The 23,575-nt window shown below is 43.7% G+C and overlaps 1 protein-coding gene across 5 annotated transcripts in view; it reads right to left on the reverse strand.

Annotated features, from left to right (window-relative positions):
- PKNOX2 (PBX/knotted 1 homeobox 2) overlaps positions 1 to 23,575 on the reverse strand; it is a 438,447-nt gene that overhangs the window by 355,843 nt on the left and 59,029 nt on the right. For 4 of the 5 annotated variants that reach the window (XM_083713657.1, XM_083713654.1, XM_083713659.1 and 1 more), the window contains exon 2: positions 22,036 to 22,138. The gene's annotated coding sequence lies outside the window, so the exon portion shown is untranslated. Of the gene's footprint in view, positions 1 to 8,357; positions 8,378 to 22,035; positions 22,139 to 23,575 lie in introns of those variants that run through there. The other variant, XM_083713655.1, reaches the window with a different exon arrangement.

A 23,575-nucleotide genomic window follows, 5' to 3' on the forward strand; every position in this document is an offset into this window, starting at 1 on the left:
CTATATTTTTACATACATTATATTATCTCCTTCCAATTTTTACATTTCACGTACAGTTTTTCCTTCCCCTCCCTTCCCACCCCACCCCCCATGCCCATTGGAAAGGTTCAAACAATTGTCCTCAGCCACGGGCATAAAAGCCGAAATAATTATACACAAAATGACATGGAAAAAATACACACACACACATATATATGAAAGAGTCAAGCCCCCACATTGCACTATATTTTTGCAGCAAAATTTTGTAAGCATTACTACCTAAGTATACTTATACAGTTCCACAGCCTTGCTGTACATATCTGGTTATGTGCTGGTTATTTTGGGACTCCTGGAGTGCAGATGAGTATGATATACATATAATGCTATATGTACAGCAATGCGTGAAAAATATATACATTAATGCACATGGTGTGGCAATTTTATTTTTAGCAGAACTGGGAGGGGAATAACTCACCTCTCTCCAAAACCAAGAAGCGAGAATGGAATTAGAAAAAAAGAAAAAATCTGCGAGGGTATGCTTGACACGAGATTTTCAGAAAATGATATCCCTAGTTCCAATGTAGGTATTCATTTCCACCGATGATTAATTGCAGCATTCCTCATACACTGCTGACACTTATGGCATCAGTGATGAGCACATTAGTGAACAATTTGTTTTCCCTTCCTTCCTGTTTCAATCAAAGTCCCTTAGTCATTCATGTTCAAGCAAACAACTCAGGGAACAAAAGCTTTTATTGCTATGGGAAAAGGTTGAGGAGGTTGTTTCTGAGGTCAGAAAAGAGGGAGAGAGATCCAGCAGCCAAGGTGTTCCCACTAGGGAGGGGGGAGAAATTAGATTCAATTCGCATTTAAAGGTGCAACTCCTTAGTTCACACCTTCTGAAACTTGAGAACTGGAACATGAGAAACTGCTTTGAACTTCACACTGATGCAAATGTTGCGATGCAGTTCTCCAATCAAATAACGGTCACAAAGATTCATATATGGGGGTGCATAAAGATGAATATATTAGTGAAAATAATGTTAAAAAATTGCATTACAGTAGTCAAAACTGCATGCAAAAATGTGTTTTATTGGGAGAAATTCACACTCAAACACTGAGGAATTTTCATGAGCATTTTTTTTTTCTGTTGCAAATTGTTGCAGAAATGTGGGGGGCTGACTTAAAGACTTGAAAAATGAGAAAATGAGAGCACCAAACTTGACAGATACATCCATCCCAACTCCCTGCACCTTTGGTGTTTTTATTTTTTTATTTAGAAAAATTCAGACCATATCAGTGTGCATGTGATGTTAGGGTTTCCTGCCTCACAGTGTATCATTTTACACTGTCTATCTCAGTGGCGCTCCACATGTTTCAGAGGGGAGAATTGCAGGTGGCATTGGAGAGGCAAGGATGGCTGTAGCGGGCACACTCGTAAAATCATAGAATCATAATCATAATAATGCATTATTTGTATGCTGCCCATTGGACTAGGTTGGCCTAGCCACTCTGGGCGGCTTCCAACATCTGATGGGAGGGCATTGCACAGGGTGAGCATGACTAACCTACTGGGTTGTATCCAATGCCAGCCCTACTCAGAGGAGACATGCCAAAGTTAATGGGCATTAATTTCAGTGGGTGTTCTCTGAATAGAACTAATGCTGGATACAAGGTCTGGATAGCTCAGTTGGTTAGAACAGGCATAGGCAAACTCCGGCCCTCCAGATGTTTGGGACTACAATTCCCATCATCCCTAGCTAACAGGACCAGTGGTGAGGGATGATGGGAATTGTAGTCCCAAACATCTGGAGGGCCAGAGTTTGCCTATGCCTGGGTTTGAGCGTGGTGCTGATAAGGCCAAGGTTGCAGGTTCAATCCCAGTATGGAACAGCTGCATATTTCTCCATCACGGGGAGAAGAAGACTAGATGATCTGCAGGATCCCCTCCAACTGTACAATGCTATGATTCTATGATTCTACAACCTGCTGTCTCCAGCTGACAAATCAAACCAAATCAAATCAAATACATTTATTGGTATCACAGTATAGAACATTTCAAGTCACCGGGATAATTAAAAGGACATGGATAAAGCTGTCGAGGGTCATAAAGTCACACTGTGATCGTGTGAACTTAGATATTCTGCTTCGCCCTGTCTTGTTCCCTGAAAGGATGGATTTTTGGGAAAGTTTAGGGAAGTTTTTAATATTTAAAGCTGTATTGTTTTTAACACTTGATTGGAAGCCACCCAGAGTGGCTGAGGAAACTCAGCCAGATGGGCGGGGTATAAATAATAAATTATTAATTATTATTATTATTAACCTTTCAGGTAAGATTGTGGCTAAAAAGGAGGCTACTAAAGCAGTGATAGAGACGCGGGTGGCACTGTGGGTTAAACCACAGAGCCTAGGACTTGCCGATCAGAAGGTCGGTGGTTCGAATCCCTGCGATGGGGTGAGCTCCCATTGCTCGGTCCCTGCTCCTGCCAACCTAGCAGTTCGAAGGCACATCAAAGTGCAAGTAGATAAATAGGTACCGCTCCAGCGGGAAGGTAAACGGCATTTCCGTGCGCTGCTCTGGTTCGCCAGAAGCGGCTTAGTCACGCTGGCCACATGACCCGGAAGCTGTACGCCAGCTCCCTCGGCCAATAAAGCGAAAAGAGCACCACAACCCCAGAGTCGGCCACGACTGGACCTAATGGTCAGGGGTCCCTTCACCTTCACCTTCAAAGCAGTGATATTTTTTTCCCGATCTGCCAGGAGAAACCTTATTTGGCTTCTCGGAGTTATAGGCCAGAAGCCCAACATTTTGCTCAGCATCAGTTGGTGAGGTCTGCTGGGTGAAGAGCAATCTAAGAGAATGTGGTCCATTGACTCAGGTCCTCCTTGGTTGCAAGCACACAAACGGGCTTGATATGCAGCATGTGAGAATCTGCCTTTGGTCACTGCAGAAGGGAAAGCATTTAATCTCGCAAGCATAAAGGCTCTTCGATGGGAGGGGAGTAGTAGATCCCTTAGATATTTGGCACAGGTTCCGTAGGGTGTTGTAATACCCAAAGCCTCCGGAGAACAGGATCTTGGCGTATGAGGTAACAAGCACTGTCTTTCGTTGTTGTAGAGCCGCTGCTTTGGAATATGTAACTTTTGTCACATACTTCAAGGCTCTCGAGAGCAATGCCTAAACCATGAATTTTATTTTGAATTGCTGTATACCAGGCATGTCCAACAGGTCAATTGTGATCTACTGGTCGATTGCAGGGAGTCCCTGGTCGATTGGATGATCCTGAGCTCAACAACAACAATGGGTAGATCACTGCCAGTTTTCTTTTATAGTGGGAGTAGATCGCAGTCTCTTGGGAGTTGGACATGCTTGCTCTATACCATGGGTAGGCAAACTAAGGCTCAGGGGCCGGATCCAACCCAATCGCCTTCTAAATCCGGCCCGTGGACGGTCCAGGAATCAGCGTGTTTTTACATGAGTAGAATATGTCCTTTTATTTAAAATGCGTCTCTGGGTTATTTGTGGGGCCTGCCTGGTGTTTTTACATGAGTCAAATGTGTGCTTTTATTTAAAACGAATCTCTGGGTTATTTGTGGGGCATAGGAATTCGTTCATTTCCGCCCCTCCAAAATATAGTCTGGCCCCCCACAAGGTCTGAGGGACAGTGGACCGGCCCCCTGCTGAAAAAGTTTGCTGACCCCTGCTCTATACCATCTACAGTAGATGAAATGCAGTATAGAGGTTAAGAAGGAATTAGATGTTGTTCTAAAGTGGACTTTCAGCCAGGTCTTGATTGTAGTGCAGCTGACAATATATATTACATTGCAGCCTAGGGAGTGTAGGCATATTTCATCATCATCTGCCACAGGCTTAGGGAGCCTTTGGTCCTCTAGTTGCTGTTGGGCTCCGGCTCCCATCAGCCACAGCCAGCATGGGTAATGGTCAGGAATGATGGGAGCTGTAGTCCAACAACAGCTGGAAGGGCATTGTTATGTACTGAAGTTCTCACCCTGGGCCAGCAGGGGGATACTGTAGATAGTTATGCAAATGAAGGATCGAAAGTGACGTTCAGTGATTGGATGGATACTGTAGATAGTTATGCAAATGAAGGATCGAAAGTGACATTCAGTGACTGGATGGATACTGTAGATAGTTATGCAAATGAAGGATCAAAAGTGACGTTCAGTGATTGGATAGTTTTAGAAAGTTGTTACAGTAACAAGGTACTGGAGCTCTATATAAGCAGGCTGACTGAGCCCTTCAGTTCAGTTCTGTTCTGGCATCTGAATAAAGAAGAGCTGTTTGAAGAATCGCTGTGTCGTCTGATATGTTCACCCACAACTTAACAGGCATAGGCTCCCCACGTCTGACTTAGAGCACAACCAATCAGGAGAGCTGCTGCTTTGATCCCTTTCCACTCACCGTGCCACTAGAACAACTTGTAAATAGCTCAAGACAGGCAGTTACTGCCAAATATATACCAGATAATGCCAAGAGAATGATAAGAAGGCCTTACTGTAAATGGAAGCAGATGGAAGTTAATTTTACAGGGCCTAACCAGGTGCTTGCTTTCTCAGAGAGATTTCATTGCGACACTTGAAAATAGTTATTTTAGGATTGGCAGCTGGGATATCATTGCACTATCTGTCCCTTTAGGTTTCAGATGACATCATTCGGCACTGTGCTTAAATCCAGCCCTTCCCCTGTATCAATTTTTTTTTAATGCCTTGGCTTTTAAAAAAAAACTCCACTACAAATGTAGTATTACGAGGCAAGAGCAGCAGCCAAATAATTAAAGATACAGTGGTACCTTGGGTTAAGAACTTAATTCGTTCTGGAGGTCCGTTCTTAACCTGAAACTGTTCTTAACCTGAGGTACCACTTTAGCTAATGGGGCCTCATGCTGCCACCGCGTGATTTCTGTTCTCATCCTGAAGCAAAGTTCTTAACCCAAGGTACTATTTCTGGGTTAGTGGAGTCTGTAACCTGAAGTGTCTGTAAGCTGAAACATCTGTAACCTGAGGTACCACGGTATGTCATTTGGGCTGGACATTTAAGAAGTGGAAAACAGACTTTCTCATACTGCATTTAACGGTAAGTGCTCTGCAAACACTTGCTAATAAGACCAAAATCATTTGAGAGCTCTTTCTCATCCCATGTTGATCACTGTGATGAGCTTTGGGTGGGGCTGCCCCAGGCAGGTAGTTCACAGGAGCAACATGCTACTCTGCAGCTGAGAGAGCTGCACTGGTTGCCCATTAGTTATCAGGCCAGAATCAAAATTCTTGTGTGATTCACAAAGCCCTGAACAACTGAGAGCCAAAGCAATTTAAGGACCCCCAGATTCCTTATGCTCCACCTCGATCACTGAGACCCTCTGATGTAGCAATTCTGACAGTACCCCATGCCCAGGGCCATAGTGTGGGGAAGGCCGGGGCGGCGGCGTAGCCCCAGGCACATGATTTTGAGGGTGTGTGTCAGGGACTGGGCAGAGGAGGAATGGTGGAGACGGCCTCCTCCATCCTGACCCTTCCAGGGAGGAGGAAGAGGAAGATATTATAGATTTACAACAGACCACAGCTCAGAGGCAGATGAGAGGGGAAGTGGGGAAATTATGGGAGAGCCAGAGCAACACCTGGCTGACATGTTGTCATTAGAAAGCATTTCAGACCCTCCATCTCTCAGAACCCGGTGAGTAGGAGAGCAAAGAGCTCAAGGACAGAGGGCAGATAGCAGCACTTGGAGAGGAGAGGATAAGAATGACGAATAAGGAAGTGGGAGAGATGGGGGATGGAGATTCACTCGGGACAACGACATTATCCAAGAGGCTGGAAACTTTTCCTTGTCTTTATAATTTCCTGCGCAACCAGCCGGGAGCAGCTGACAGCATCCTGACAGGGTGCAAGCCAGACACCCCCATGCAGGAAACCCCTTCCTGCCTGCTGCTGTGGGTCTCTGGGCCCTGGAACCCAGCCTGGCCTAGCCTTGCCACTGGCACACAGTGGTGGCTGGTCCCATTGGGACTGGTAAGGCAGAAAGCAGAGAGACCAATAGTTGGCAGAGCCAACAACAGGAAGCCAACTAGTTCCACTTTTGTCCCCATCCTACTCCTGGCTGAGTCCCACAAGGGCAACACCGAGACTAAGGAGGAGGAAGCTGGCAAGCAATGGCACCCCTTGGGCTGCTTGCAAGCAGGAAGACCGCCAGGTGGAGGTGGCAGTGCCACACTCACTCTAATAGACCAGCCACCACAGCTGACTTCCATCCCATTTATTCGTTAAGTGACTTGCCCAGTTGCGCTCTGTGGCTGAGGTACATGGTTGTCCCCCTTCTCATTCAATCCCCACATCAACTCTGTGAGGTAGGTTAGGCTGAGAGTGAAGGACTGGCCTAAGGTCACCCAGATAGAAAGGGAAATGCTGTTGACCCTTCCCCTCTTTCTTATGGTTTTTAAAAAATCTTGAAGCCAGAGTTGGATAGGACAGTCCTTCAAGTAGAGAACACCTTGAAAGAGAGCTGTCTCCTGGCAGCCATAACAGTGGGAAACTATCCTCTCTAGAGTAGGACATATGGCTTCTCAAAAAAAAAAAAAAAAAAAAAGACAGGATGGGTAGACATCCCCAAATACTTTAGCTTCTGAAAGCAGAAATCTGGGCCTTTTCAGCAAGCAATTTAACCAGTTAACAAGGAATTGCAGACCAATCAACTCTGAATCCAGGCTCCTCAGCGTGGGTTTTCAAAATCCCACTTCTAAACATCTAATTATTTTGCATCCCTAGCACACAAGACTTTATCACATTCTCTCTCTCTCTTCTACCAAAGAACTTATTCCCAAGATAAAATACCAAACTCCCTCTCCCTGACCCTGACCTGTAACCTCATCCTGGGAAACTCATCAGCGCATTTCTTCTGAAATGTTTTCAAACCGAACTTCTGAAGTACTGTTTTTGTCAAGTCTTTTTAGCCTTCAAAAGTTATTTCCAACATAAAATGTAAAGTACAGTGAAGGGAATTCTAAAGGAAGAATTATTCAAGATGTGTACGAGACATAAATCTCTTAACCCTCACTCAAAACAAGTCACTCTTTTCTCCTAGAAAGAGTGGGGTGGGTAGTTCAATCTTTGTTGCCACCCAAATCCAGTTTGGAGATTTCACATGTTGCCCACCGCAAGTGACAGCACAGTCAGATGAGGAGTGGGTGGGGGCAGGGTTGGGGGAGAAGCTGATAAACCTACATACCCAAAACTGAAAATGAGGACATATAGTTTGTAAGTTTGAGAAGTCTACAGTGGTACCTCGGGTTAAGTACTTAATTCGTTCTGGAGATCCATTCTTAACCTGAAACTGTTTTTAACCTGAAGCACCACTTTAGCTAATGGGGCCTTCTGCTGCCGCCACGCCACTGCTGCTTGATTTCTGTTCTCATCCTGAAGCAAAGTTCTTAACCCGAGGTACTATTTCGGGGTTAGCGGAGTCTGTAAGCTGAAGCGTATGTAACCTGAAGCATATGCAACCCAAGGTACCACTGTACTTATTTTTGTGAGAATGCATTTTATTTTCTTGTTCTAACTATTGGACACCACCCTGAGACAACTGTTGAAGGACAGCATGGAATTCTTCTAAATAAAAGCATTTGACAAACTCTTGAGCCGATCACTGACCCATTTCACGACTCTATTATAACTGGGCGGGTTGTGGCATGAAATCACACATGGCAGGACTGCCCAACCAGAAGTTGGGTACCATTCAACTGGATCTTCCTGATTTTCATATAGGTCAGGGTAGAGAGCATGTGCTCCTCAAATGTTACAGCTCCCTTCATCCCTGACCATGGGCTGGGGGTGATGGGATTTGGATGAATCAATACGGGTCCAACCTTCCCTCAAAGTCCTGTCCAGCTGTAGCAATAGTAGCAATCAAGAGAGTGGCTTAGTGTCTCTGCCTCATCACACCAGCTGCTCCCGCCATCAACCCTCAGCCTTGGACAGCAGAGTGAGCAGGCACCCAGATCGCCAGATCACGATCTCCCCCACATCGAGACACATTGTACTCCTATTTACATCCTAGCAACTCTTTCTAAATTTGCATCTGTACATATGAACCAGGTAGAGAAGGTGACAAAGTTTGTCTAAAGCAAGCAGGAAAGCTCATTGATGGAATTGAAAAATTCGTGCCCCCCAAAATATCCCACCTCACATCCAGCTGCTCATGAACAGTCGTCCATACTGATCATGTGATAGACTTTTCACTGTGAACTTCTCATCACTGTTCTTGATCTCCAAGCTTATGACTCTGCTTGGCTCATTGTTGTTTTTTGTTTTGTTTTTTGCAATGGCTTCATCTACACAAATAAACAATATTCATATCGCTTGCTCACTGTCATTGTTGTTGTGGTTCCTATACAATCTGATGTGCTTAAATGTGTAGTGGAGAAAAAAACCCAACAACCTCCAGATTCTCTCCACTCCTGATGGGATTTTCAGCAATCAGCAGCATGCATTGCCAAAAGCAGAAATGAGAGGGTATAATATCTTATTTCTGAAAAATGTCATGATGTCATGCATTTATTTCATTTACAACAATGCACACATTTTCCTGCTTTAATCCTGTGCTGAATTAGAAATGTTTTGAATGTTAAAAATATTTTCCAGAAAATATTCACTGACTAATTGAATACACTTTGTTTTTTAGGAAGCAGATTTTTAAAGGTGGAGAATAATTAAATGCTTGCTTACTTTTAGTATTTTGTTACTATTATTATATATTTTGTATTTGTACATTTTGTATTTGTGAAGGTAGCTAGATTTTTCTAAGTATGCCATTAATATTTTTCAGTGCAGCATGATAAACTAGCAATTATGTTAGATTAGCATTGAATCTGGTTGACAATTCACATGGCTCTGGTTATTTACCAGTATTTAGACAACAGTTAAGAAATTAGATGTCTGCTTATCAAAACGGGGTGGAGCATGGGCAGAGACTGGGGAAAGTATGTGCCATTGGTACTTCAGGTAATCATATTGAAGACGAAAAGGCTAAGTTGAAGAAAATATAATGCTGTTTGTTTGGACATCTGTCTCCTGCTACCTGTCAGGGGCTGGGCAGAGGAGGAGGAGGAATGGTGGAGACTGCCTCCCCTATCCTGACCCTTCCAGGGAGGAGGAAGAGGAAGATATTATAGATTTGCAACCATGGTTTGCAGGAGGCCACAGCTCAGAGGCAGATGAAGTGGAAAGTTGGGGGAAAATGAGAGAGGAAAAGATGGAGGAGGAGGAGTGACAGCTGACAGACATGGTGTCATTAGAAAGCATTCCAGACCCCACCCCCAGAACCCAGCAAGTCTTGAAAGTAGGAGAGCAAAGAGCTCAAAGACAGAGGGCAGGCAGCAGCACCCATAGAGGAGATGATGAGAATGAGGAATGATGAAGTGGGAGAGACGGGGGGTGGAGATTCACTTGGGACAACGCCATTATCCAAGAGGCTGGGTTCTATAGCCCCTCTCTGTACATATTGAATAAAAAAGGAGGGTAAGAAACCTTTCCTTGTCTTTATACTTTCCTGGGCAACCAGCTAGGAGCTGCTGACAGCATCCTGACACTACCAAAGAAAGGATTCCTTGGTGAGGTGGCCAGTTAAAGCAAAGATGACTGGAAGGGGGAATGAAAATAATAAATGTAGAATATCAAATGGGTGGTGGTGGTGAAACAAAACTATTTTGTGGAGGGGATATAAAGAGCGTGAAAGCAACTATCGTATTGTAGAATATACAAAATAGGAAGAGCTTAAAAACAGGCCATTCTTCTCCATGCTCATTTCTGTGTGCCCTAGGGGCAGAGGTTCTGCACTGGAGTCGACATTTTCGAGCTACAGCTCAACACTGTCGGCTCGGCGGGCTAAATCTCAACAGCAAAGTTCGTGATCAAGCCAGGCCTGTGCTGCTAAAGCAGACAGAGAATCGGCACAAATCAAGCACAGACATAGCAGCAAGCACCATCTCTCAAACCAGCACATTATAATGTATGCAAATTTCCCGACATTTATGCTGATGAGTAAGTGGCCTGCCTATTAAGGGTGAGTAATGAGTAATCAAAGATTGGTGCTCATAAAAGTTTGCAAGCAGTTGCACGTTGAGCAGGGCCCTTTACATCCCACACCTTGAGCCTCTGCATGTTGCACCCACCAAAATAATAACAATAAAAACTCAGGCTAGTGTCTATCTAGGTCAGTATTGTCTACACTGATTGACAGTGGCTCTCTGGTATTTCTGGAGATACTGGGGATTGAACCTGGAATGTTTTGTATTCAAAGCAGATGCTCAACCACTGATCTTTGGTCCTTCCCCAAAGCAATGTGTGATATTTCCACCAGTGACAGACCACAAGTACTGCATGCTCTGATGCACTCAGCCAAAAGTGACACCCCACATTTGAGACAGAGAGTTTTGAAGATTGATTTTCAGCTGAAACCAGAACTTTTCCTGCTGGGATTTATGGATATACAGTTAGAAAAGGACTATGGAACTTTGGTACGATGTATGATTACGGCTGCAATACTTCTACTGTATACGCAAGAAAGATGGAAGGGCACATGGCTGGTAAAACAAACGGACTGCGCCGAGATGGTGAAATTGACTCGTTTAATCAGAGAAAAGTCACTGCTAACGTTTGTTAAAAGGTTTGAAACCTCTCATAGACTTTATGCTTGAAAAAGAAAATGAAATCACAACATCTGGATTTGAGGATTGAAGATAATGTTTGTTTACAGAAAGTGGCTTTGTGGGATGTTGTATTGATTGGACGAAGTGAATATTGTTTTTATATAGCAGACAGATGAAGAATTGGAAGTTCTTTACTTTCTGGATTTATTTTTCTATCTTTCCCTTTTAACCTATTGTCTATTCTTCTTCTTATTTCTTTTTCCTACTCTAATACCTCCCTTATGTTTTTATGGGATCTATATAAAAGTCCTGATTTGGTTTGAAAAAGGGGGGAGATAGTAGGTTTTGTATTTTTCTCTATAAACCTTAATTTTAAAAATTAACAAAAGTGACACCCCACCAATAAAGTGGACATGATTGGCGGCACATTCCACTGGGACATATATTCAACATGCCCTCCTCAGTGGGAATATGATGCCTCCCCCCATCTTTCTCATCTCCTGCTCAAGGAAAGTTTAGGGTCCTTAGGAGCAAGGGGATGGGAAGAAGGCAGCAGTGGAGTTGATAGTAGGAACTTCAAAATGCCTGCGGATGTTTTGTCTTCACTTGGGACAGGTGTGAAAATAAAAAACCCCAAGGCCCTTTCTGGGCCAATGAAAGGTAGCTTGTACACCCCCTAAAAACATTAGTGCAAAGTCATATCCATTTATGTTTCAGCTTTAAAAAGAAAAACTTTGAAGAAAGGGCTGAACATTAGCAGAATGTCTCTCAAGATTGCACCACCCTGTAAGAAAGGCCACCTCTGAGCCCTCCATCAGCTTCACTTCAGCTTTCATTGATTTGCTTGGCTATTTTCTTGTCTCGTGGAAAATGTGTGTGCAAGTCACATCCTCTCACAAAATGTTGGGGGAGAGAAAGAAAAGGAAACAGCCAACTAGCTGGAGAGAATTCACTTTCAAAAGGGCTGTGCGTGTCACAATCAACACGTATGCAAAGTGTGCAAAAAAATAATAATAGCTGAGCTGTACAGCCATACATGTAGCATTCGACAAGCGGGCACTCTGTGCATACCATAGCTGAGCTCAGCAAGTGTATACACTCTTTCACACAAAAACATGTACCTGTGCAGACAGCTTGTTGTACTGATGTTCAGTATAACATGTGAACAAGCCTAAAGTTGCTAGACTTGTTCACTTCTGCGAAGTGAACTTTTTCTGGGATGACAGAAATATTCCTCAGCCTAAAGACTTGCTGATCAGAAGGTCGTGGCTCGAATCCTCGCAACGGGGTGAGCTCCTGTTGCTCGGTCCCTGCTCCTGCCCACCTAGCAGTTCGAAAGCAACGTCAAAGTGCAAGTTGATAAATAGGTACCACTCCAGCGGGAAGGTAAATGGTGTTTCTGTGTGCTGCTCTGGTTCGCCAGAAGCGGCTTAGTCATGCTGGCCACATGACTCAGAAGCTATATGCCGGCTCCCGTGGCCAATAAAGCGAGATGAGTGCCACAACCCCAGAGTCGTTCGTGACTGGACCTAATGGTCAGGGGTCCCTTTACCTTTACCTTTAAGAGCAACTGTAAACAGAGAGCCCAGTTATGTGGAACTACCCACAATGCTTTCTACAAACTAAGGCTCAGATTCCTAACTAAAGACAATTACTAGGGGTCAGTCTGAACCAACGCTACATCTGAAATAATAATAATAATAATAATAATAATAATAATAATAATAATAATAATTGTATACTGCCCATGATCCCTAGATCTCAGGGTGGTTCACAACATAAAAATATGATATAAAAACACAAAGTACACGATAAAAACAAGAACCAAAAAACACAAACCAATACCCCCACCCTATCCCACAAGAATAATAAATGTCTGAACTACTGTCCAGGCTATCCAGACTCTAGGAGGTCCCAGTCTCTAAAAGGGGAACAGGAGCAATTTCCTTGCAGTGGGATGCAAATTCCCCTATATTATGGATAGGGCTTTCCAAGACATTTTGCTGCAAATGGTGCCACCTCTCCTAAAGTCAAGGTGCAGAGTCAAGGCCAGACCAGCTATTCTGGCACCAAAGGCAGAAAAACTCACAAGTGACTCCCCACTTTCTTGGCAGTAAATCTACAACTTTGCCATCATGCTGTCTCCAGTTTGACTTTATCCACATTCTTTCTCCCAATATATATCCTAAAACAAACCGTGAAAAGGATAGGGGTTGGGTCTGGCGATGCAGCCGCTGCCAGAACAACAACTGGTTAAAACAATGAGCTGCTTGCTGTCCTTTCATAGCTTCGAAAAATCAGTCACATTTCTCTGAATTTTGTGCGCAGTTCACCAATCAACCAGCATTAATAGAAGTGGGGGGTGTGCATAAAAGTGCATAAAAGTGTGTTTGCGAAAATAACAAACAAAAATGCACTATTTTAGGGGAAATTTCTTGCAAAAATGTGTACATTAGTAAAAAATGCATGGAAAATGTGTTTTTCGGGGGAAATTCACACTAAAATGTGAATGAATCGTCATGAAGATTGATTTTTTAATGTAGATTGCTGCAAAATGTAGAGAACTGAATTTAAGATGGGGAAAAGGAGAGACTGAGAGGACATCCTTAGCTCTGAAGGTCTGATAGGGACAGATTTGGCCACTGAGCCTGAGACTCCCCACTCCTACTCTACCTATGTGATGAACATCTGAACAGAGTTATAGTTTGGCTCCAGTAATTTGGCTGTCCCCATTCACTGGTTCAGCATCGAAATATGTGATGACTGACCTCTAGTCTTCCATGAAACCATTGGATTGCTTCCTCCTCAGTTGGAATCCTAATTTGCTGCCCTAATTTGTTCATTATTAATAAATCTTAAAACTTTTGAATGTATAATTCCCTTCTGTAGCTATTTCAACAGCACAAAAACGGAAATCCATCACTAATCAAGCAGCATACAGCATATCCTAGACTTTTAAAAGACCCTTTGTGGTGTTAAATTCAAAGCGCAAAATCTGAATGTCACCAAGCAAAATATATTTGTCCACCAAAACTCCTACTGACTGCAGAACGCCTGTTTGTACTCAAACCTCTCCCCACCCCCTGTAAGTTTCCTCTTATGTCAGTTGCAGGTATAATTGCTTCCCACAAGTCTAGAGTGCAAAAATCAAACCGGCTCTCGAGGCAAGTCCAGCTCTCTTCTGGCAACACAGCAAAAATGCTGAGTTAGAAGCTTGCCAACAAATACCACCAATTAAACTGTTAAATGCTGGAGTTTTTGGCCCGCAATATACTACATTACTCAAGTAATTTGATGGAGAAATGGCAGTTTATGTTATCAACCTGAAACTGACCATGGACTCACGCAATGAATCTGGTTAGGGGTTTGTGTTTGGAGGGGAGGGGAGGGGGAAGAAGGAGATCACTTGGAACGGGAAACATTAAGGTACATCAGAGCAGGCAGTTGCAGAGAGCACAATATGATGGTCGGGATGAAAGAGAAATTTAATTTGCTTTGTTTTTAAAGGTGATCCTAGCTAATCTGGACTTTCCAAAACACTGTGCAGAGCAAAACACAGCCATCCTTTGAAAGCCACACTTCTCGAAACTGTGCAGTACAGTTTTCCAGCCACGCAATGTGCGCAAAAAAATGCATGTAGTGGTGAAAAGCAGGCTAAAAAAGCCTGTATTAGTAAAAATAACATTAAAATATTATTTATATTACAGAAAATTGCTTTGCAAAAGTGTGTTTTTTAGGCAAAATTGCTTACAGATGTGTATGTTTGCAGAAATTTGCTGATGAATTTTCATGAGAGCTCTTTTTATGGAATAAAAGGGGAGAATTATATGGAAATGTTGAGAATTGAAATTTAGATTGGGAAAAAGAAAAACAGAGAGAAACACCTTCACCCATCCCCTAACTGATGATCTGGGGTGGTGGCAGGAATTTGGTCCAGAGGGGAAAGTATAGACAGAATTGTGTGGGAATGGGTTTAAGAAATGGCTAGTTCTGATAACTCTGATCCAAGACTTGTGTTTATTGCCAACTTGTTTGCATTGTTCCTCAAAACACTGCCTGTTGATAGCTCTGTATAATTCTCAGAGAAACCCACCTTCACATGATTTTTTCAGTGCCTACTGCAACACCCACACAGTACGGTTAGCAACTGTAAGGCTGGTTTCTTACAAAGCTGCATTTGTAAATGGCGTTTCCATGCGCTCTGGTTTCCATCACCGTGTCCCGTTGCACCAGTAGCGGTTTAGTCATGCTGGCCACACAACCCGGAAAGCTGTTTGCGGACAAACACCGGCTCCCTCGGCCTGAAAGCGAGATGAGCGCAGCAACCCCATGAGTCGCCTTTGACTGGACTTAATTGCCATGGGGTCCTTTGCCTTTTTACCTATTTGGGACTGCAAAAATCCCAGGTCATGCTTTTCACAACTCCTCCACTTTCAATAAAGGTAAAGGATTCGAACCGCCAACCTTCCGATCAGCAAGCACAACAGGCTCAGTGGTTTAGACCACAGCTCCACCCGCGCCCCTTCCACTTTCGGAGGGCAGCTGAGAAGCCTTGTGCAAGATAAAGTATGATGCAAACCAGCCTTAAGTGATATTTAAAAGCTGTCCTTCCTAGGCACACAAACTCTGGGAGGAAGCCCCATTGAGCTTAGTGGGACTGGCATCTGAATAAACATGTCTGGGATTTTACAGTAAGCGTTTTGGAGGTTTTTACAATTCACATTATAAAGGAAAACATAAAAACTGCTTACATTCCCCCCCCCGCCCCCGTTCTTTAAATCAGAGTTGGCAGGTACAAAAAGACTAAGAACCTGGACCATCCATCCTCTCTCCTTTTTTTAAGGGGATTAATAAAGACAGACAACATATGCTCACCATACATGAAAAAAACTGGCAGCATCAAATGTGTATGGGTAGCAGCTACTGCTCTCTGTTTACTGTGTTGCTATAGGGAAGGGGCCATGGTACTAGGGTAGAGTACATGCCTAGGGTGCAGAAATACCCCATGATTCAATCCCTGTTATCTTCAGCTAAAAGGGGATCTGAGATAGGAGGGCTGGGAAGGACCTCTGCATGAGACCTTGAAGCGCTCCTGCTGGAATGAAGCTGAAAATAGTTGGCGAGATGACGCGATGCGAGGATGGGGGAGGAATCTATTTCAAACAGGAATCTGGCTGTTCTGACCCGATCAAGCTATTCTTGCATCAGACCACTGCTTGTAGCAATCCCCTGGTGATGCAGCAATAAAACTGTTAGCACATTTGCTAAAGCTAAGCAGGGTCTGGTATGATTCCAAATTGGATGGGGGAGGCTGTGTGTTGTGATTCCTGCATTGCAGGGGGGTTGGACTAGATAACCCTTGGGATCCAACTCTACAATTATATATCATTCAATTTAAGTGTCCGCTTATGTCCCTACTGCTTGCTAAATGTCATTTTTGAAAAGTTCAACTAGCAATATGCAGAGTTATATGCAGCCAGGTCCATTGCCGAATTTGCTTATCAGCTAAACAAGCTATAGCTTAGGGCCCCACTCTCTTGGGCCCCCCAAAAAAAATTAAAGGAAAGAAAAACCTGGATGTACATTTCCAAAATATAAGATAAAAAATAAATAAAATAAAACCTACATACAGCAACAGTGTTTTGTGTTGTAGGCTCCTAGGATGTAAGTAATGGGCCCCACCTGCTCCCTGCTCCCTGAAGTATCACTGGTTTGCTCATTTCTATATACAGGGTGCCTACATTAGGCATGGGGCACGGGTGGCACTGTGGTCTAAACCACTGAGCCTCTTGAGCTTGCTGATCAGAAGGTTGGCGGTTCGACTCCCCACGACGGGGTGCACTTCTGTTGCTCGGTCCCAGCTCCTGCCAACCTAGCAGTTCGAAAGCACACCAAAAAAGTGCAAGTAGGTACTGCTCTAGCAGGAAGATAAATGGTGTTTCCGTGCACTGCTCTGGTTTTGGTGTTCCGTTGCGCCAGAAGCGGCTTAGTCATGCTGGCCACAAGGCCTGGAAAAACTGTCTGCGGACAAACACCGGCTCCCTCGGCCTGTAAAGCGAGATGAGCGCCACAACCCCAGAGTCGTCTGGACTGAACTTAACTGTCAGGGCTCCTTTACCTTTAACTTTTTACATTCGGCATACAGTGGTTGCATGGCAACATGTGCAAATTGCTTTAGATACCTATTAGGTCCATATAGCATATATTCAACACAAAAAACAGTGGCGATTTGTTGTTGACAAAGGACAGCTGGACATATAAAGGGCCCCATTACCTTCAGTAGCTTAAAGGTATAGGGACCCCTGACCATTAGGTCCAGTCGTGGCCGACTCTGGGGTTGCGGCGCTCATCTCGCTTTACTGGCCGAGGGAGGCAGCGGACAGCTTCTGGGTCATGTGGCCAGGATGACTAAGCTGCTTCTGGCGAACCAGAGCAGCGCACAGAAACACCGTTTACCTTCCCGCCGGAGCGGTACCCATTTATCTACTTGCATTTTGACATGCTTTTGAACTGCTAGGTTGGCAGGAGCAGGGACTGAGCAACAGGAGCTCACCCCATCGTGGGGATTCAAACCGCCGACCTTCTGATCGGCAAGTCCTAGGCTCTGTGGTTTAAGCCACAGCGCCACCTAAATCCGGCCCTGGCCAGGTCCCATATAGTCCATGTATAAAAGAGTCAAGCCTATGCTGTATTTCTGCAGCACAATTAAGACCAAAAGGGTGATATCCAACTAAGTTCTACAATGCAGGATGCATTGCTACAGCGCCCTAATAGACAGTTGTCCAGCCTCTGTTGAAACACCTTGCATCAAAGGAGACTGGACAACCTCCCAAGGCAGTCTGCTCCCCTATCAAACATCTCTTAATATTAGGGAGTTTTCTGTCATTTTTGGCCAGGATATGCTGCCCTGCCATTTCTAGTCCTCTTTCTCTGCAGCTACAGTCCGCACCATCTTTTGCGTGATAGCTCTCTCAGCAATAAAGTGAAGGTATATTTTATACCATTTAGCTCCACTTAGTTGTAGCTGGTGGAGTGTTTCAATGAATGTTTGATAATCCTGATGCTAACGGACAAGGAAGCAGAAATTGCTGCGGTTTGCCTGCCCATCTGCGGTCAAGAATGGAAATCAGTCAAGCAAATACGATTGGTATGCATTCGCATCGTTGTTGTTTTTTCTAAGACTGCGAAGGATATGTAATTAATGACTTTCTAAGCATTGTTTTGATATTTCTCTTGAATTGAAATGAACGTAACATACGCAAACAGTTATGTAGGCTCACACTTTCTGAAATAATACGTGAACTGAAACACGGCCAACCTTTAGAATTTGCACTTCTCTGAATTTTGCAGCGCAGTTCCCCAGCCAAGCAATATGCAGAAAACTCCATATATTAGAGTGTGCATACAAACGCCTATATTCATTAGAAGAACATGCTAAATGCATTATATTAGGTGGAAGTGATTTGAAAAAATGTGTATATTAGGAGGGACTTTCTGATTATACGGTCATAAGGGCTTTTTAAAAAAATCACATTGGTGTAGAAATGCAAAGAGCAGGTTGAGAAACTTAGAGAAACTTAAATATGCACATCCCTAGGTACAATCACCTATGCCTCAAATAAATCTCACAAGGGGGCATTCAACACACTACCCTTACATCTGCAATAAGGGGATTAAAATAATAATACTGACCCACCTTACAGGGCTGTTATAAGACTGCACACGCAAGAGATTCTAGGTGAACATTTGAAAGCACTCACACAAATATTACAACTTGCTACCCGCTACTATTTCCATTGCAATACTTCCTGGTTAGGTTTTATATGTTGATACGTTGGTCTGCCTCTTAAGTCTTGAGCTACAGGACTGGATTGGTGGTATTAAAAATCCCTAAACGTTTTTGTTTTAAAACAAATGAAAAATGCATACACAACATGCTGGTGGAGCTGTGTGGAATCCCTGAGCACAGATCCGCTATGCATTCTAATCTGGCCTTGCAGTTAGACCTTTTCCTTTTCTTTCTTTTAAAGAAAGCTTCTAAACATCACGTTTTATTCCCTGTGGGCAAAGATGGCTGAGGAATTCTTCTCCTGTTCAATGGATTGGTAACAGAAAAGGTCAATTGGAGCCTTGGTTTTCTGCAGTCTCCAGTCCCCCTAAGGAAGTGGTTTTAAAGTGGTGTCTGAGATATGCACACATGCCATGACATCCCTGGGAGAATTTGTAGTGAACTTGGCGCCAGCGCTGCCTCCTTAGGACGCTTGAAGCTTAGGAAGAAAGGGAGTGGCAGGGGGTAAATGGGATCTGCAGGATGCTGTGCTGTGCTTGGTGGGGGGCAGATTTACTCAGAGGGGAAACTTTCATGTTAGGCACTTCTCCTCTCACAACAGGAAATGTGTATCCAGCAGCGGCTGGGACCCTGTAGCCCTGATAGGTATGAAGGTAGGGAGCCCAGCAGTAGGTGGCGCCAGAGCAAATGACAGGTAGAGCCAACTGATTCTAGTCTTGTTAGTATCCTCCTCCCAGCTGAGTTCCACAAGGGCAATGCTAAGACTAAGAAGGAGGAAGCTGACAGGCAATGCCACCCCCTAGGCTGGTTGTAAATAGGAAGTGAGACAGCTGAGAAGCTGGCTGAAGGCAGGCTAAGGTTGCGGGGGCAGTTGACTTATTTGCCTTAATGAACCAGCCTTCACTGTAAAAGGTAAAGGGACACCTGACCGTTAGGTCCAGTCGCGGACAACTCTGGAGTTGCGGCACTCATCTTGCTTTATTGGCCAAGGGAGCCGGCGTACAGCTTCCTGGTCATGTGGCCAGCATGACTAAGCCGCTTCTGGTGAACCAGAGCAGCACACGGAAACGCCGTTTACCTTCCCGCCGGAGTGGTACCTATTTATCAACTTGCACTTTGACGTGCTTTCGAACTGCTAGGTTGGCAGGAGAAGGGACAGAGCAACGGGAGCTCACCCCGTTGTGAGGATTCGAACCGCGACCTTCTGATCAGCAAGTCCTAGGCTCTGTGTTTTAGACCACAGCGCCACCTGTGTCCTTTACAGTTGCTCTTAATGGGTGTTAATTAGCAAACTTGCTGTTAGGCTTGAATAATCTGCAGATACTGATGTCCTGCCTTGGCTCCAGGAATCCTGACAAATTCTGGGCCATAGGCTGAGGAACATTTCTGTCATCCCAGAAAAAGTTCACTTTGCAGAAGTGAACAAGCTTAGCAACTCTAGGCTTGTTCACATGTTATACTGAACATCAGTACAACAAGCTGTCTGCACAGGTACATGTTTTTGTGTGAAAGAGTGTATACACTTGCTGAGCTCAGCTATGGTATGCTCAGCTATGGTATGCACGAGAAACAGGAGCTCACCCCGTAGCAGGGATTCGAACCGCCAACCTTCCGATCGGCAAGCCCTAGGCTCTGTGGTTTAACCCACAGTGCCACCCCCATCCTCAGCCTTCACTGTAGTGTATCACTTTTATACTAAGCAAATATAGGGCTTTGTAATGTGGTCAAAAGCCAGCAGATTAGTAAAGATACTGCAGTGGGGAGATTCAGGAAAGCCAAGAGATGGTACTTTCTAAGAACACAAGAAGAGCTCTGCTAGATTAGGTCAAAGGCCCATCTAATCCCAAAGCAGGACATAAATGAAACAGACTCTTCTGAATTGCAATTCCCCACAACTAGTATTCAGAGGCATACTGCCTCCGACAGTGGACAGTTAAAGTATGCAATGTACCATCACATGACGCAATGGTGGTCACCTACTCAGCTGGCTTTAAAAGGGGGCTAGACAAATTCATGGGGCAGGGAGCTAGCAATGGCTAGAAGCCACGAGGGCTGTGAACTACCTCCAATATTAGAGGCCTCTGAATAACAGCTGGCGGGAAATGTGAGCCGTATCCTCTCTGACTATTGGCCACAGTAATGGCTGGGGCTGATGGGAGTTGTAGTTCAACAACAGCTGAGCCAATGTGCAGGTGGCAAACTTCCTACCTTGCAGAAAGGTATGCTGTTAGCCTCTGTTCATGCTCCAATGCTTGCTCAGGCAAAGGAATTAAAAAACTTAAGTACTACTGTCCTTTAAATCTTAAAAATATATATGTTCCCATCAGTTATTGTCATAAAGTCTTCCTAACATACTTCGAATGCAAAGTTGCAAAATTCAGTTCACGAGAAAGGAAGTGCAGGGGTGCATGCAAGCAATCTTAGACTCTTGCCTAGATGGTTTTGTGTGTGTCCTCTCCACCCCTTTCTAGCTAGCAATGTTTATTACTTCAATCTGGTAATATGCTGCATTTGGGGGGTCCTGTTGTTCATTCTGCTGAGCAGCCCCCTGAATGTCCTGCCCTGACAGCACCACTGAGAGAAGGATGATGTCCCTATCAGGTTTAGATGGTTGATAACCTTGTACTGAACCACAGAGCTCAATAGACACCATCAACCAGTACACCTACACAGAGAAAAGTAAGTGCTCTGGCTACAGGTACAACTGGAAGCAATGCTGGAATACAGCTGCTCATCAAATCTGGTGGTCAACAAGGCAAGAATACAGCTGCTCATTGAGGCTGGTGGTCAACAAGGCAAGTCCTGTTGCACATCTGACAGCTTTCCAGTTCTCCTTAAATGTGAGACACTGAGTCCCCAGGATCATGTTGGGAAATATCAACGTGCTTGACGTGGGCAGTAAATGTAGTATAAACATAGACAATTGGAGAACAGCCTTTACCAAAGGTGTAATGGGCTTTGAAGATGCTCAAACTCAGGACAAAAGGGAGAAACATGCTAAGAGGAAGGCACGCTTGGCAAACCCTCACCGTGATCACACAGCCCAGAAACCTATGTCCCCACTGTGGAAGGATGTGTGGATCCAGAACTGGCCTCCACAGTCACTGTTAAAACTGTGTTCATGGAAGGCAATCTTACTCAGCTATGAGATATCACCAAAGAAGGAGACGACCAACTGGTACACAGTCACTAGGTTTTCATTAATTGGAATTAAAAAATAAAAAGAAACAAAAGTTTGTATGCAACTAACTTTTACCCAAAGTAGACCCATTAGAATTAATGGATGTAAATTACATGTGACTGTTAATCTAACGTTCTCTGTCCACTAGTGCTAAGAGTTCTGCTTATGTAGTCTCTTACACAACAATGTCCAGCAGCCACCAAACATTTTGCCAGTGAAACAAACACAAGTGACCTTAACTTAGTGCAACTTTGGAAACAACCAGGTGAGTCAACTCTGAGTAGAACTAACATTGGACACAACCCGGATTAATCTCATTAAGAGCATACAATTCTTCTAAGTGTAGAATGTGGGCTGTCAGCCCACAGAATTGGGGAGAAGAAGCCATTGAGAAAAGCACAGCAATTCATAAAGAGAGATCAACATACCATTTTGGACTTCTTGACAGGTGAAGATAGAGCAGCTTGCTCTTCCAAATTTATCTTCCAGATCAGGAGTGTGCACATGTAGAACAATCAATAAATTTGCCACCTGTGAAGAAAAGATAGAATAAGACCTCATAATAATAATAATCATCATCATCATCATCATCATCATCATCAGTGGCGTAGCGTGGGGGTGCAGGGGGGCCCGCCACACCGGGCGCAACATCTGGGGGTTAGGGGGCGCAAATCCACGGGTTAGGGGGTGCAAATTACTTGCCTTGCCCCAGGTGCTGACAACCCACGCTACGCCACTAATAATAATAATAATAATAATAATAATAATAATAATAATAATAATATCTGGAACCCCCAATAAGGCTACCATTGAAGACAATTCCAAAAAATGAATCCAATGAAGACAATTCCAAAAAATCATCATAAGAACATAGTTACGAGTTAAGCTCAAGGTGCTCTTGCCTTGATGTAAACCAGAGATTCATATGCAAGCTGATGTCTATACCATCAACCTATTTGTCTATCTAGTGAAGAATTGCCGACTCTAAGTAGTGCTGACTCTCTACAATCTTGGGCAGAGAGCCTTTCCTCATTGCTTGCTCCCTGAACCTTTCTAACTGGAGATAGTGAGGACTGAACCTGGGACCTTTTGTGGAATTATAGGGACAGAACTACCCAAACTGTGAAGGAATTTATTCTTGTATGCGGCTACAGCGGCACAAATGTTATTTGCCCAAAAATGGAAAGAAGAAGAAGTCCCGACAAAAGAAGAATGGATACAAAAACTTGTGGAATATGCAGAAATGGCAAAACTTACAGGAAAAATGAGAAATAAAGATAAACTTTTTTTATAAAAGAATGGAAATGGTTTATTGAATATTTACAAACTGTAAACAGATAAGAACATTAGCAGGATTATTGTAATAACCTGCAGTTTTATAAGAGTACACATCGAAAGCAGATGAATAAATGATTAAGTTAATTTGGAATATGCGGAAAATATAAAAAATAAATTTAAGGTATTGCAGAAAGAGGGGGAAGGAAGTCAAGTTTCAAAATGTTAAAATGATTGTAAAATTACTGAAATGTATAAAATTGAAAATCACAATTTTTATTTTTATTTTAAGAACCTGGGAACTTCTGAATACAATCCACATGCTCAACCCTTCCCTATCACTCTACAGCAACAAGGAGCTCATAGATACAATGGACATCTTTCAACAGAATTTTATGGCCGTTGTGTGATCCAGGTTCTACAGGCAGGATCCAGGGAGCCCCATGAACGTGCAGAAGGTACATCCACTTGTGTCGGGAAGCACACGAAGGAGTTCCACCATTTTTCCTGAAGTCTTCCCACCCCTCAGAAACAGCTCTTCTAGAGGCATGCATGATAGGAAAGCTTCATCACCCAAGTAGAATTTGGCTTCTGATTCTCTGGATCTGTGTTTCAAATTTATTTTATTTCATCCCATCTATTTGGGGTTTTTTTTTTTAACCGAACAACTTGTATATGCTGCCTGATTGTAAT

This window comes from Podarcis gaigeae, assembly GCF_964106915.1.
Source record: "Podarcis gaigeae genome assembly, chromosome: 15".
NCBI classification, from domain to species: Eukaryota; Metazoa; Chordata; class Lepidosauria; order Squamata; family Lacertidae; genus Podarcis; species Podarcis gaigeae.